Source organism: Phascolarctos cinereus, unplaced genomic scaffold (genome assembly GCF_003287225.1).
Source record: "Phascolarctos cinereus isolate Bilbo 61053 unplaced genomic scaffold, phaCin_HiC Scaffold_7;HRSCAF=346, whole genome shotgun sequence".
In the NCBI taxonomy this organism is placed as follows: domain Eukaryota; kingdom Metazoa; phylum Chordata; class Mammalia; order Diprotodontia; family Phascolarctidae; genus Phascolarctos; species Phascolarctos cinereus.
The window spans coordinates 156,576,543-156,591,752 of NW_027556180.1; the positions used below are offsets into that span (position 1 = coordinate 156,576,543).

At 37.2% G+C, this 15,210-nt stretch overlaps 1 long non-coding RNA gene across 1 annotated transcript in view; it reads left to right on the forward strand.

Annotated features, from left to right (window-relative positions):
- Positions 1 to 5,333: 5,333 nt before the first annotated feature.
- The window catches only part of LOC144454847 (uncharacterized), a 112,475-nt gene continuing 102,598 nt past the window's right edge, over positions 5,334 to 15,210 (forward strand). Inside the window, exons 1-2 of the long non-coding RNA XR_013483409.1 lie at positions 5,334 to 5,421; positions 6,951 to 7,097. This is a non-coding gene — a long non-coding RNA (uncharacterized LOC144454847). The remainder of the gene's footprint in view (positions 5,422 to 6,950; positions 7,098 to 15,210) is intronic.

Here is a 15,210-nt window from a genome sequence, read left to right on the forward strand (position 1 = left end):
AAAACAGGCACCATGTGCTTAGCAACTATGAGAAGCTATGTCTACTGGGAACCCTAATAAATATATGCTTGTAAGCAAATTGAACTACAGAGCTTTCTTGAGAAGGATTGCAATTACAATACCAATATTTTTCATGAGTTCAGATAAAAGCTTACTTTGTTTTCTTTAACTGCTAAGTTTTTTTCTTCTTTCAGCATTTTGAACTGCGTGCTTGTAAGAGGAATTGGTGACAATATGGTAGATGCTGTTATAAAGCAATGCTCCCAGATTTTTTTGGATCCAGGCAATAATTCAGAGGTATAAAAAACTACCCCCAAAAAGCATCAAGGAAGCATTGAACATAGTTATATCATAATTTAATTTTATTTAAGTCATAATGCAAATGCCATAACAATATTACACTCCTCCCCAACCCTGAATTCACTCTTTGATGAATAAATATAATTGAATAGAAAGAGTAGATCTTCATTAGAAATATCCACACATGGGGAAAATGTGGACAATTACACATGAGAGTATGCTGACACAGGAAACATAAGTCATAAGGTCACACTAATGGAAGGGTAGCTAATGTCTGATAAACTACAAAGCTGCTGTTTTCTTCTACCAGTATCATGGTGGTTTGTCAGGTATCATTTCCCCTGTTTTCCACCAAGTTGGTGTTTCATTTATCTCTACTTTTTTAATATTCTGTTCATCTCCTTAGTTTCTTATTGTGTATTTTTTGGTTGGCTTTATCAAGTTCTGAGTGGGGACAGTTGAGGTCCCCTACCAGTATAGTTTTGCTGTCTATTTATTCCTGTAAGTCACTTAACTTTTCCTTTAATAATTTGGATGCCATACTACTTGGTGCATATATGATTAGTATTAATAATACTTTGTTGTCTATGGTACCTTTTAGCAAGATGTAATTTCTTTTCTTATCTCTTTTAAAGAGGTCTATTTTTGCTTTTGCTTTGTTTGAGATCAGGATTACTACCCCTGCTATTTTTTTTTTTATTTCAGCTGAAACATAATAACTTTTGCTCCCTTACTTGTACTCTGTGTGCATGTGTCTGTTGCTTCAAGTATGTTTCTTGTAAACAACATATTGCAGGATTCTGGTTTTTGATCCACTCTGCTCTCTGCTTCTGTTTTATGGGAGTGTTCCTTTCATTCACATTCATAGTTATGATTCCTAACTGTGTATTACCTTCATCCTATTTTTCTTCCTCTTTGTACTCTCTCTTTTCCCCCTCCTTGACAGTGTTTTGTTTCTGTTTATCACCTCCGCTGGTCTTCCCTCTCCTCTGTTAGTCTTCTCCATCCCCTTCACTTAATCTTCTCCCCTCCTACTTTCTTGTCTGGTAAAGCAGTTTTCTATATTCAAGTGATTATGTATATTATTTGTTCTTTGATTCAATCCTGCAGAAAGTAAGGATAAAGTGATGCCCACTGCCCACCACCCCATATTTCCCCCCACTGTAATAGGTTTTAAGCACCTCTTTATATGAAATAATTTACCCCATCCTACCTCTCCCTTCATTTGGCACCCAACACATTCCCTTTTCTCATCCCTTAATTGTTTTTATGCCATTCTCTCAGATTCACCTTATTTCCATACTTCTGCTTATGTATATTCCTTCTAGCTGTACTATTAGTGGTACAGTTTTTAAGAATTATAGACATCGTCTTCCCATGTAGGGATGTAAAGAGTTCAACTGCATTGAATTCTTTATTTTTTCTTTTCCCTTTTATCTTTTTCAGCCTCTCTTGGGTCTTGGTATGGAAGATCAAATTTTTGGTTTAATTCTGACCTTCTCTTTATGAAAGTTTGAAATCTTTCTATTTTTTTGAATGGCCATTTTTCCATTGATGTGTTACGCTTAATTTCACCAGATAAGTGATTCTTGGTTGTAATTATAGCTTCTTTGTCTTCTGTAATAGCACGTTCCATGACCTTTGACCTTTTAATGTTGTAGCTGCTAAGTCCTGTGTAATCCTGATTGTTGCTCCTGAATATTGAAATTGTTTCTTTCTGGCCATTTATAGTATTTTTTCCTTGACCCGGTAGTTCTGAAATTTGGCTATAATATTCCTTGGAGTTTTTCTTTTGGGATCTCTTTCCCAAGGTGATCAGTGGATCCTTTCAATGACTATTTTGTCTTCAAATTCCAGGAAATGAGGGCAGTTTTCCTTAATAATTTCATGAAAGATGCAGTTCAGGTCTTCTTTTTGATTGTCATTTTAAGGTAGTCTAATGATTGTGACATTTTCTCTCTGGATCTATTTTCCAAGTCATTTGTTTGTGCAATGAGGTACTTTACATTTTCTTCTATTTTTTCATTCTTTTGGATTTGTTTGATTGATTCTTGATATCTCATGGAGTTATTAGCTTCCGCTTGCCAAGGTCTAACTTTAAAGGAATTGTTTTCTTCGGTTAGCTTTTGTACTTTCTTTTCCATTTGGCCAATTCTACTTTTTAAGCAGCTGTTTTCTTTTCCCAAGCTATTGACTCTTTTTTTCTTTTTCCTTTTTTCACAATTCTCTTGCTTATTCTCATTTCTTTTCCTAATTTTTCTTCTATCTTTCTAATGTTATATTTAAGCTCCCTTTTGAGCTGTTCCATGAGTTATTTCTGGACTTAAGACCACTTCCCCTTTTTGTTTGGCACTTTGCCCATGGGTGTTTTGACATTGCTGTCCTCTTCCAAGTTTGTGTCTTGATCTTCCCTGTCACCATAATGACTTTCTATGGTCAGATTCTTTTTGTTGTTGCTTTTTCCTCATCATTCTTGGCCTTTCCCCTTCCTGGAGTAGAAAGGGCACTGTCTCAGGCTTCTTGTGCCAGGGACCTCAGGCCCTGGCTGTTTACCTGGTGCTGCACTGATGTTGCCCTGAGGTCCAGAGGGGACTCTTGTTTCTGGTGCCGAACTGAAGAGGTGGTGTGGTGGGTGGCTGGCACTGCTAGAGGCCATAGGGTTCTGGCAGCTTACCTGGTGCTGAGCCAGGGTCTTAGTGCTGATTTCTGGTGTGTGTTTAGGCCAGTGGGGTGTTTCTACATTTCTCCAGGGCTACACTGAAGCATGTGTTGGTCTGGTCACTGTATCTGCCTATTTGCCCAGGGCTATGCAAAAGCATGTGATGATGCTTGGAGCTGGAGTCTGCCCATTCCACTGGCTATACTGAGGCCCATGGCAAGTTCTGGTGTTGGTGTTTGCCTGCTCCAACTCGCTGGGGCTCAGGATCTCCTGCTGGCTTGCTGAGGTGGAGCTTGCTGCTGCCTTGCTGGAATGCTTCCTTTCCTGGACTGTACTCCTCTTTTACTTGAGTGAGACAGACCTTTCCTACTGATTTTCCAAGTTTCTTGCAGTAAAAGATTGTTTTGCCACATCTTTTTGCTTGTTCTGCTGTTCCACACTTTGTTTTGGAGTGCTATTTTAGTCTGTTTGGAGGTGAATATGTGAGAGTTATGGTGATTTACTGCTTACTCCACTCTCTTGGCTCCTGGAAGTCCTTTCCTCAGTAGTACTTTCTGAGACTTCTTGGCCATTTTGGCTCATTAATTTTTCTGAAGGTTTTCTCCCCACCATCACAGACTTTGGAAAGGCCTATTTTTAATAGATTCCAAAGTCTGCCATTGGTTTGCTCTTAGTTGAAATACTGTGGAAGAAGCAAATGCTTTTGCACCTTTCTGAATTAAGCATTCTTCCAAGGTTTCTGGGTAACAGCCCAGCCACTGCATACAGAGTAAGAGTAGGTAAGATCGCAGCATGCAGCACTAATGCTGCGAGTTGGGACAGAACACTTTGGGATTTTTACTTTGTTCCAAGTTGACAGCTGACAATGCTGTATCCATCTAACAAACCTTCCTGTTCTTTGCTTTAATTCTGAGTGTTCAGGGCATTAATTAAACGCTACTTCTAACCTCATTCAGAGAGATTCTGTCAGAAAGAGCAATGCCATCAGCAGAAATGTGTCATCACTCAGTACTGGCGTGATAGGAGGAAAATACAAATAAGCCCATTAAACAAAACAGCAGCTAACAGGCAGTAAGACAAATTTCCTAGATAGGGACCATTTCCCTGCAAATCCTCATTGATGTCTTTAAGGTTACACTTGACTTGTGCATATAAAGCATGTGCAAACAAGAGCAGAGTCTAATAATTCAGAGAGCAAGAATGAAATGTGACAACCTTTTCATGATGAAAAGGGGATAAAGAAATCAATTGCTTATTATGTTGTGTTAAGGAAAAAAAATAAATTGGCTTATAAAAAAAAGCTTTAATTTGGTTAAGAAGAAGTTTCCTCAAAATAGGGAGAGGGAAAGAGAAAGAAGAGCAGTTTATCAAAGATTTGCTTAAGACTATACAACATGATATCCTGGAAAAAGAATGGACTAAGAGGCCAGGTTTCTGGTTGGCAAATGACACATTGGGTAGTTTTAAGCAAGCTATTTAACCTTTCTGTGACTCAAATTATCCACAGTTTGAAAATGGCAAACCTATTATCATCATCAAAAGCTTTCACTACAAAGCAGCCCAGGTAAGGTGCTCTATCATGTAGCATGTCATACAAATCAAGTTAACCGTGGCCCTGTGCCAACTAGGAATTTACACTAAAGGGCAAAAATCATGACCCACATGAATGCATCAAAAGGCAAAAAGAGTCACCCGATGTATTGAACACTGTGGACAATTTGTTTGCATCATGCATACGCATTAGCTGTAAGCTATTTTCTGAAATAGAAAGTAAAATATGGATGTTTTATGTCAGAAATGGTTTATGGTGGTACTGGTGTGTGTGTGTGTGTGTGTGTGTGTGTGTATGTATGTATATGTGTGTATATATTTGCATGTGCTAGAATTTATCTCATCTCCAGTTATTTTGTTAAATATCCTACAGAAGGTCTATTTTATTAATATTAAAGTGAAGGAAGAGGGAGATTGATGAGAGTAGATAGGAAAGATATACTGGTATGCTTTTGATTTCTTTTTACATAACATTCAGATCGTCAAGCTAAGACCGTATAGAAGTATGACTGTATACGCTTGGGTCCCTAATTAATATTAGTAGTTGCCTTGCTCTAAATCTCCCCTGATAGAATATAAGCTTTTTTAAGGCAGGGACTACTTTATTTTTGTCTTATATCCCAAGTGTCTAACATGGTGCTGGATACATAGTAAGTAATTGATTTACTGTTGACTCTAGGCCATATTTCATGAGTGAGGCATGTACTATTTCAAAAATTTAGGAATAAAATGTCCTAGAACAGGCCCTCTTTGTCTGACCACATGCAAATTTTCTTCCTCATTCTGAAAAAAGGGGAAGTTTTCACACACTTCCTCCATTCCATCATGGTATGGACAGGAGACTTCAGGGTGCTTTTTTAGAAACCTTAGTTCAGGCTGGAAACTCAAGATTCAAGGACAAAAGAAATCAGGTAAAATACTGTAATTAGCTAAGAGATTCTAGCTGTTAACTTTGAAGTTGTAAGTTATGAGACAGGTTTTATATAGAACACAATGGAATGTTTTGAGATTGCTTCTATGTCTAACTACATTCAGTAAAAATCAGTTCATTTCAATTCAATTCAACAAATGTTTATTAATTGCCAGAAACCTTACTACGTGCTTGGGAAAAATAGGAAAAAAAATTTAAAAAGAAAGAAAAAAACAGTACCTGCCTTCAGGAAACTTACAATATGGGGATTTAATTGCTATCTGGTTAGTGTAAACAATACTAATAATCAAGCTAAATAATTTGGGACATAAAATGAACTTTTGGACCTGAATTATCTAGTTTAACAACCTGTATGAAGCAAATTGGCAAATATTGAGTTTCTTTTGCGCATGACAGTATTGCCTGAGTCTTTGTTATGTAATGATAAAGTTGAAACAAATTCAAACCAAAACAGTGTGCCTAAATTATCAGAAGAAACAAGAAGCTGTGTATGATGTATTTTGAGAAAGATTAAGCAGATTGCAGAGGTCATGGCAATATTATTTTCCAGGGCCTTTAAAGGCAAGTATCAGATTTAAGAATCATAGCTTCTGTTCTAACATTTTTGGGGAAAGCTACATTTAGTTAATATATAGAACCACATATGTATTAAGGAATATCTTCATTATACACAATAACAGCCGCATTCTGCAATGACTAATATTGATAAACTTGACCCTTCCCAGCAATACAAAGATCTAAGACATCTCCAAAGGCCTCGTGATGGAAAATGCTATCCACATCCACAGAAAGAACTATGGAGTTTGAATGCAGATTGAAACATATTATTTATTTATTATTTCTTTTTCTTCTGTTGAGTTTTGTTTCCCCTTTCTGGTGGTTCCTCTTATTGGTTCTAATTCTTACTTACAACATCACTAATGTGAAAATATGTTTAATAGGAATGTATATACATGTATCTATATCTATCTATCTATCTATCTATCTATCTATCTATCTATCTATCCTATATTAGATTGTGTGCCGTTTTGGGGAGGGTGGTGGGGAGGAAGGAGGAGAAAAATTTTGAACTCAAAAACATGTGGAAGTGATGGTTGATAAATCAAAATAAATTAATTAAAAAAAGAGCTTTATTTATCTTTCGCACTAACATATTAGACAACATCAGCTTCATTCCTCATGAGACTACAGTTTACAAAGAGTATGAGTTTTAAATTTTGAAAATGACTCATTGAGAAACCTCAAAAGTTTGGGTCAAATTCTCTGATATTGTTAATTTCTAGTTGTATTTTCAGCAACTATCTCTGGGCCTGGCCTTTCTTATCCTGCCCTGCCCCACAGCTGGGCACAACACATTTATTAAAAGTAGCTGAGATAAACTTTTTGAAACCTTGAATTTCTTTTAAATTGTATCAACCTAATTTTTTTTCAACTTTATCTCCGAATTGAGTATAACACTGACTTTCCACATTAGCTTCCACTTCTAAAACTGTATCCAATTCATCACAGGCATTGTAAAGGAGATAAAAGCAACAATTTAGGACGGGTCAGAAGAAACTCTTCCTTATCTGTGTTCAGTTTTAAAAGGCATAGATCCCAGGGAGTCAAGATGAACTGTCATCACTACCACCCTGCTGATCCAGTATTACCCATAAAGTAAGTCAAAAAGTCCTTGGAAAATGCCAATGTGTGTTTCCTTTTCTATTTGCTTGAACTGTTCAGCATTAAAACCCAGAATGAAACATACGCATTATAAGAAATACTGTTTTTGGACATTTCGAAAACACTATAGGCAAACTTTTTTTCCCCCCTCCTATTCATAAATTTGGCTTTTTCCATGTTCTCACTTATTTGCATATACATAGTTTTATCTATCCTACTGTTTCTCCCCCCCCAAAAAAATCGGCAAAGATAAATTGTTACTCCAGTAGAAACCCTGAGGTCTTTCATAAATAGACATTTTAGGGGGAAAAAAATCCCTAAGAAATAGAGTAGTAGAAAGAACATTCCTGTAATTGGCCCTCAGTAAGATATGACACAGGTTCAGTTTTGAGTCTTTGGTACTTTTCTGGTTTTACATGTCTTTGGAATTTAGCCCCAAGGCACATGACCTTGATGACTGCATTAAAGAAACAACTGAGGGAGATGAGCATACATGGAGAATTAAAAATACTGAAATGCGGACAATTTCTTATTAAAACTTTATTTTCTTGCACTTAGTATGTGGTGGTAGGAAGAATATTTGATTTGGAGCCAGAAGAACAAGGTTTAAATCCCACCTCTCTTCCTGCTTGGGTGCTGATGGGCTTGAACTCTCTGGACCTCATTTCCTTAACTGTAAAATGATGGGGTTAGAATAAATTGCCTCTAAGGTCCCTTCAAGGCCTAAGTCTATGATCCCATTACCCTATGATTTTTTTTTTTGTGAAACTGAGACAAATGTTTTATTTTTTTCTACGAAAAATTGCCATCAAAGGTTGATTTTAAAATGATAAAAGCCAAGTAACTGCTCTTTTACTTATAGTCCTCTAATGACACTGTTATACATGTATATATGTATTATATGGGGGCAGCTAGGTAGTACAGTGGGTAAAGCACTGACTTGGAATCAAGAAGACTCATCTTCCTGAATTCAAATTTGGCCTTGGACCCTTACTAGCTGTGTGACCCTGGGCAAGTCACTTAATCCTGTTTGCCTCAGTTCCTCATCTGCAAAATGAGCTGGAGAAGGAAATAACAAACTACTTCAGTATCTTTGCCAAGAAAACCCCAAAATGAGGTCACAAAAAAATCGGACACAACTGAAACAACTTAACAACAACGTGTATTATAGATATGTGTGTATATATTTATATACATATATAAAACATGTGTGCGTGTATATACACACATATATGTATTATGTGTGTGTATCTCTATACCAATTCTCAAAGGCCCTGTTAACTTATAAAGAGTTGACAATTTGCACTAGTGGGATTATTCCTAGATTAAAGCATAGTTCCTTGAAGTATCGTCATACAAACAATACGACTACTGCTATTGTCATATGATTGAAGCACCTTTGAGAAGTGGATACTTTGCTATTTGTAAGTGGTCCTGAGTCTTTTGTCAAAATGTTATTGGAGATTTAGGAATAAAATGAATAAAATTAAGGTCCCTTGTGATGAACGGGATATAAATTTGGATGTAGAAGTTAATGGATGAATAAACATTTATTTAACACTTACTATTTGCAAAGGACTGCATTAAGTGCTAGAGATGAACATGAAAAAAAGCTGACAGTTCCACTTTCAAAGAGCTCCTATTCTAATAGAGGAGAAAACACCATATGAAGGTCAGTCAATCGGTTAATCAGTAAACATTTGTTAAGTGCCTACTCTGTGCCAAGAACTGTGCTAAGCACTGAGGGTACAAATATGATAAAAGATAGTCCCCGTCTAAAGGAATTTACAACCTAACGAGGGGAAAGAAACACATAAAAGGAGGCTGAAAAGAGACAGGAGTGTAGAGGAAAAGGCAGGGAAGATCTCTGACATGGAGGGACATGATGGAGAAGTTCAAAGGAGTATAGCTGGCTGGGAAATAAGATGTGACTGCTGCCCTGGGCATCCTCTTTGAATGGAGGTTGCAGGGTGGATCACTCCACTCAACCCTCCCATCAGAGAGGTCTTGCATAGAGGGTGCTAATGAGGTGTGAGTACCCAGGATGATGGACCTTGCAGGATGATGAAATTTCTAGAGATGTCCAAAGATTGCAGCAGGGTATGAAATGAACAAAAGGTTCCAGCTGCAAGTCAGATGTGAGTCCGCAAGTCACCGCTCTTAAGCTCCAGTGGCAAAGGAAAGGATCTTTTTTAAATGTCATTCTACTGATACAATCATATTAATTTCTGATGTTGAAATATTGGTTAGTTCCAAGGTCTTTGGTGGCAAGAACTTTCTTTTCTTAATCTTCATTAGCTCTGGCTGCTGACAAAACAGGGACTATAGCACCTAAGAAGCAGTTGCCAGGCCACATCTCCACAGAGATTGCCTCCCTGGGTGAAGGCTGTAGGGGCTGGGACGGGATAGAAGCAGAGTAGGTTGTCCGGGGCGGGGAGAAGTTAAAGTATTTTACTTGATTTGGAGATAATGGGGAAAGGGTACAATTTAAAATGATTTCAATACTTCATGAGTTAATCACAACTAGTTTTAGTTCTAAACTGTGGGTGGAGTGGGGAGATGTAGCTAGAAAGCAATTCACGTGAATAATACTGAGTAGCTTAAATGGACTCTAAACTCAATATGAGCCAGCAATGCGATATGGCAGTCGAAAAGCTAGAGCAATCTTATACTGCATTAATTCAAATATAGTGTTTGGTGCAAGAAAGGTTACAGTCCTGATGTGCTCTCTTCCCAGGTCAGGCCAAATTAAGAATAATGCATCTGGTTTGGGATCCCATATCTTAGATGAGATATTGATTGGCAACTGGAAACTTGTCCAGAGAAGGGTGACTAGGATGGTGAGGGAACTCAAAATCACATTATGGTAGGATTAGTTGAAGCAATTGAGGATATTTCACCTGAAGAAGAAAAGACTTGGGTAAGGATGGGAGGAACAGGCATAAGACAGCTGTCTATATTGCAGTTTGTCAGTGTAGGAATGTGATTAAATTTTGGCTCTGAAGGACTAATAGGAAAGCTTATATAGAAGCAGATTTTGGCTCCACACAAGGAAACCTTTCAAACGATTTCAGCTGTCCAAAACTGAAGGGGCTTGCCTCTACTTACTGACACAAAATTGTTTTCAGAATCAGTTATATATGAGTAATCAGATTTTCAGTTGGAAGGCAGTTAGATGGTGCAGTGGATAGGGTGTTGGGTGTGGAGTCAGGGAGGACTCATCTTTGTAAATTCAAATTTAGCTTTAGACACTAGCTATGTGATCCTGGGCCAGTCAATGAACCTTGGTTGCCTTAGTTCTTCATCTGTAAAATGAACAGGAGAAGGAAATTGAAAACAGTTCCAGTATCTCTATCAAGAAGAGCCCAAACGGGGTCTTGGAGAGTCAGACATGTCTAGAAATGACTGAACAAACAAGCAAACAAACAAAGAATGCCTATTGGATCTTTTCATCTAACTGTTCTATAGAGATCGCAAACCTAACATATCTAAGACTGAAGCATTATTCCTCTCCCCTCCCCCCTCCAAACTCATTCTTCCAAACCCAGATTCACAACTTTGGAATTATCTTCAATTCTTCACCCTTCTTCTCTCCTATGTTCAATTAGCTTCCTTGTTGTTTCAAAACAACCCCCCTTTTTTCTCTTCATTCTTTGTCATTTTTTAATCTGTTTCGTCTTTCACAACTCTGACTAATATGAAAACATTTCTTTCACAATAGCACATGTATAAGCTATATCAAACTGCCTATGATTTTCGGAAGAGGGGAGGGGAGGAAAGAAAATTTGGAACTCAAAATTTTGTAAAAATGAATGCTGAAAATTTTCTTGGCATGTAACTGGGAAAAAATAAAATACTACTAAATCAAAAACAAACAAAACCTTTTTAACATCTGTTATGTTCATCCCTTCTGTACACTTAGTCCCCAGCCTCCTTAGTTCAGATCCTTATGACCTCTCACCTGGACTATTGCAAAGAGCCTATTAATTAGATTTTTTGCCCTCAGTCTCTCTCTTCTCCAATTTATTTGCCAACCAGTAGGTAAAGTGATAGTCCCGAAATAGAGGTTTGAGCATGCTATGACCCTATTCAAAAAGCTCTTGACTCTAAGATACAATGCAAACTTCTCTATTTAGGATTTGAAACTTCAAAGTCTCAGACTTATTGCATGCTATTAACATTACCTAAAGGACATTCTAGTAAAACCGATCTATTTCATTTTCCCCAGGACGTGACATTTTCTTGCCCAATTCCCTGTCTTTGCACAAGCTGTTTTACTTTGGCTTAAATACACTTCTTCTTAACCTCCTCAGAGAATCTTTAGCTTCTTTCAAGGTTCAGCGCAAGCACCAAATCATACCCAAGGCCTTATCTTGATCCTCCTAGCCCCTGTCATTGAAGTGCTAGGACCCTCCCTTCACCAACACATTATTTGACATATAATTTGTAATTGTTTCTGTTTGTGCATGCTGTTTCTCACACCCCATCCCCCAGAGAGAATGGATGTTCTTTGAGATTAGGGACCACTTTAGTTTTTCTTTATGCCCCCTGCCACCGACCTAGCAGAGTATCTGAGATAATGTGATTAATATATGCTTGTTGTGTTTTAATGATATTCAGAGATAAGTCTTTAAAAATTTTTAAGAGGGGAAGATACCAAAAGAATAGAATATATAATGTATTTCTACTATTTCTCCCAACTGAAAAAGAAACATAGAAGGCATTAGTAACTACTTATACATATGCTTATTTTCTCATTTCAATGACACTTATGAGAATGGCCTTTGAGCACTTTGAAGGTATTTTTAAGGAAAAAATGAGAAGAGAACATTCATTCAGTTGTCTTTTGACAGCAGACCACATTCATTTTTTTCTTTCTCTTTTCTTTCTTTCTTTCTTTCTTTCTTTCTTTCTTTCTTTCTTTCTTTCTTTCTTTCTTTCTTTCTTTCTTTCTTTCTCTTCTTTCCTTCCTTCCTTCCTTCCTTCCTTCCTTCCTTCCTTCCTTCCTTCCTTCCTTCCTTCCTTCCTTCCTTCCTTCCTTCCTTCCTTCCTTCCTTCCTTTCTTCCTTCCTTCCTTCCTTCCTCCTTTCCTCTCTCTCTCTGTCTCTCTCTCTCTCTCTCTGTCTCTTTCTCTCTCTCTTTCTTTCTCACGTGGGATTAAATAACTTGCCCAGGGTTGCACAGCTAGTAAGTGTCAAGCATCTGAGGCCAAATTTGAACTCAGGTCCTTCTGACTCCAGGGCTGGTTCTGTATTCACTGTGCCACCTACCTTCCCCCACATATTCATTCTTACACAAGTGAATGAGATTTGTTGAGGATATCTATATCTATGTCTATATCTGTATCTCTCTATCTATAAATCTAAACACATGCACATATATGTACACACACATATACGCACACACATACTCGTATGCACACATACACAGACACATGTATATATACAGATATCTGTATATCTAAATATCTGTATATATGTGTAGATACATCCTGATGTTTATTTTTTGTTAATTTCAGAAATAAAAAAAATGACTTGGCAGAACAAAATGAAGCCTTAAGGGGCTGCTATGCATAGCATAAATATGGGACAGCTAGTTGGGGCAGTGAATAGAGTGCTGGGCCTGAAGTCAGAAAGACTCCTCCTCCTAAGTTCATATCTGGCCTCAGACATTTACTAGCTGTGTGACCCTGGGTAAGTCACTTCATCCTGTATGCCTTGGTTTCTTAATGTGTAAAATGAGCTGGAGAAGGAAATGGCAAGCCACTCCAGTATCTTTTCTAAGAAAAACCTCAAATGGGGTCAGAAAGAGTCAGACGTGACTGAAAAATGACCGAACAACAACAAAACGAATAAGTGTATGTGTGGAGTTTTTGTATTAAATATTATTTTGCCCTGGCTCCTAAATGTTGGGAGATACATATAGTATTCTTTCAACTTGAATCCCAATTTAAATATTTGTGAAATCATTTCTCTTTCCTACTATTTCTATTCAGCTTAGGTTTTGGGACTTATGTGATTTTTCCCTTTTTTTTTCTTCCTTATCTTTTCTTGGAGGGACTTTTTTGAGCTGATGTAGTCTGAGGATTCCAAGAAGCTTACCTTCCTTTTCTCCTTCACCTCACCCATCTAGGACAGGCTTATATATCGTATTGCACCTGACATGTCTGAGACGACATGAATGAATGCCTCTGTACACCTTTGGCCATCTCTCTGCTTATCACCTGACAGACCTGGCTGTCTCATCTTTCTTCTTGTCTTTTCTGTTCTAGCAAGCAGTCGCTTGTTAACCTTGACAGTGTCTCTTAGAGTGTTACCCATCAGGTGGGAGTTCTTCATCTTCACTGTGTTTGCTGTTGCTCAGAGACTAGACAAATCCATGTCAAAATTGACATAATGAGATGAAAACATCTTGAGAAGTGAATTTCTTTTAACTCTGTATGGTAAATGTTGCCTTTCAGGAAGCAAATGGCCATTTTCTTTAGGAAATTTTCAAACTGAATGTGAACCCAGTGGGAATTGTAAACTGCTAGTGGGGATCTGAGAGTGATAAAACCCACAGGCTGTTGGCTTTTGAAAATCATTTCTGAAGAGGTGCATGCATTTCTTGTAACAGCATAGTGCGAGGGAGATATAAATATACTCATAAAACAGTTCCTACTACAATGCTCTGAATACTTCAGGCTTTCTCTTTACCATCTACATTTTGGGTTATGTTATCTCAACTAGTAACTACTAGGGATTTCAAAGTCAATTCTATGAATTTGTCATAGATTTCAAAATCGTATTAGCATCTCTAGGTTGTGGGGAAAGATGAAATATATCTTTAGGCCTTGCTAGGTTGTTTTCAGTGTTTCTCTGACAGAATATCACTTTGATCATTTATCTATAATTTTCCTGAATGGAAAAAAAAATTAGGCTTCTAGGGCTGGACTGCATCATTCCCGTTGAGGTACATGGAGAATTTCAAAGGCAGAGGCTGTCAGTCACCGGGGCTTTTAGAAATGCTGGAAGCTGAAAGACTATGCAGACCACACAAGCAGTTTCTCCATGTTTTCTAACTGCTTGGTTAACAAAGGGGATTGGCATCATGTGAGGGAAAAAAATAACAGGTTTAGTATAGTGATACTCTGTCATTCATTACAAAGCCCAGTGGATCCCTTGGGCATCCAAAATAACTAATGAAAAAGTATGACTTTCATTGCTTGTTCAGGATGTGAACTAGAGCCACCTTTAGCATGAGCTTTCAAAATGTATCTGTCATATTAATTAAAGTTTCTCTGGATATTAGATTAAATTGAAGGAAATAACTGAGAGTAAAAATTATTTACCATGCCCCTAATTAATTATGTGTAGTAACAAGCAAATTAAATAATTACATATCCTTTTGGTAAGGTCATGGGCTTTGAGATATTTTGCAAGCCTACACCAGCTTTATTACAATTGCACATTTGATCTCAGTAATTTTTTTTTAAAAAATCATGTATTTTAGCATTAAGAATTCATGTTAAAAAGACAATAATTATTAAACTATGATAATGTTCTTTGAGAGGAGAATCTGAATTACAAAATTGTTTCTGTAACTTTAGTACCTAGCACAGTACATAGTAGGTACTAAGTAAGTGTTGCTGAACCATCAGAATTCTTTGATCAGGTATATAGGAGAAAAAAAAACAACTTCTTTGTCTAAAAATATTATAGAAGAGTACTTATGTAAAGGATGTATGCGGGTGACTTTATAAGTGGAAAGACATATTTCATTGACCCTACTTTTGGAAACTATCCTTGAAAACTGATTGATCTAGTTTGCATGTATTATTAAAAGGTAGAGTGCTTCAGTGGAAAGAACAATGTACTTTCAGTCAGAGAATCTGAACTCAAATCTTGGCCACATTCCCTGGATGATTTTGGGCAATTAAAGATAAGCCTTCCTTTCCCCATATGGAAAATGAAAGAGGTTAGACTCGATCACTTCTTTTCTTCCTGGCAGTTCAACATTTGTGAGCATGTGAACTTCTAAAATCTGTTTATTTCTGATTCTATGAATCTATGAACTTCTTTCGCTCTTGGCTAAATCAATCATCTGTCGTCCTTCCTTTTGACACTGA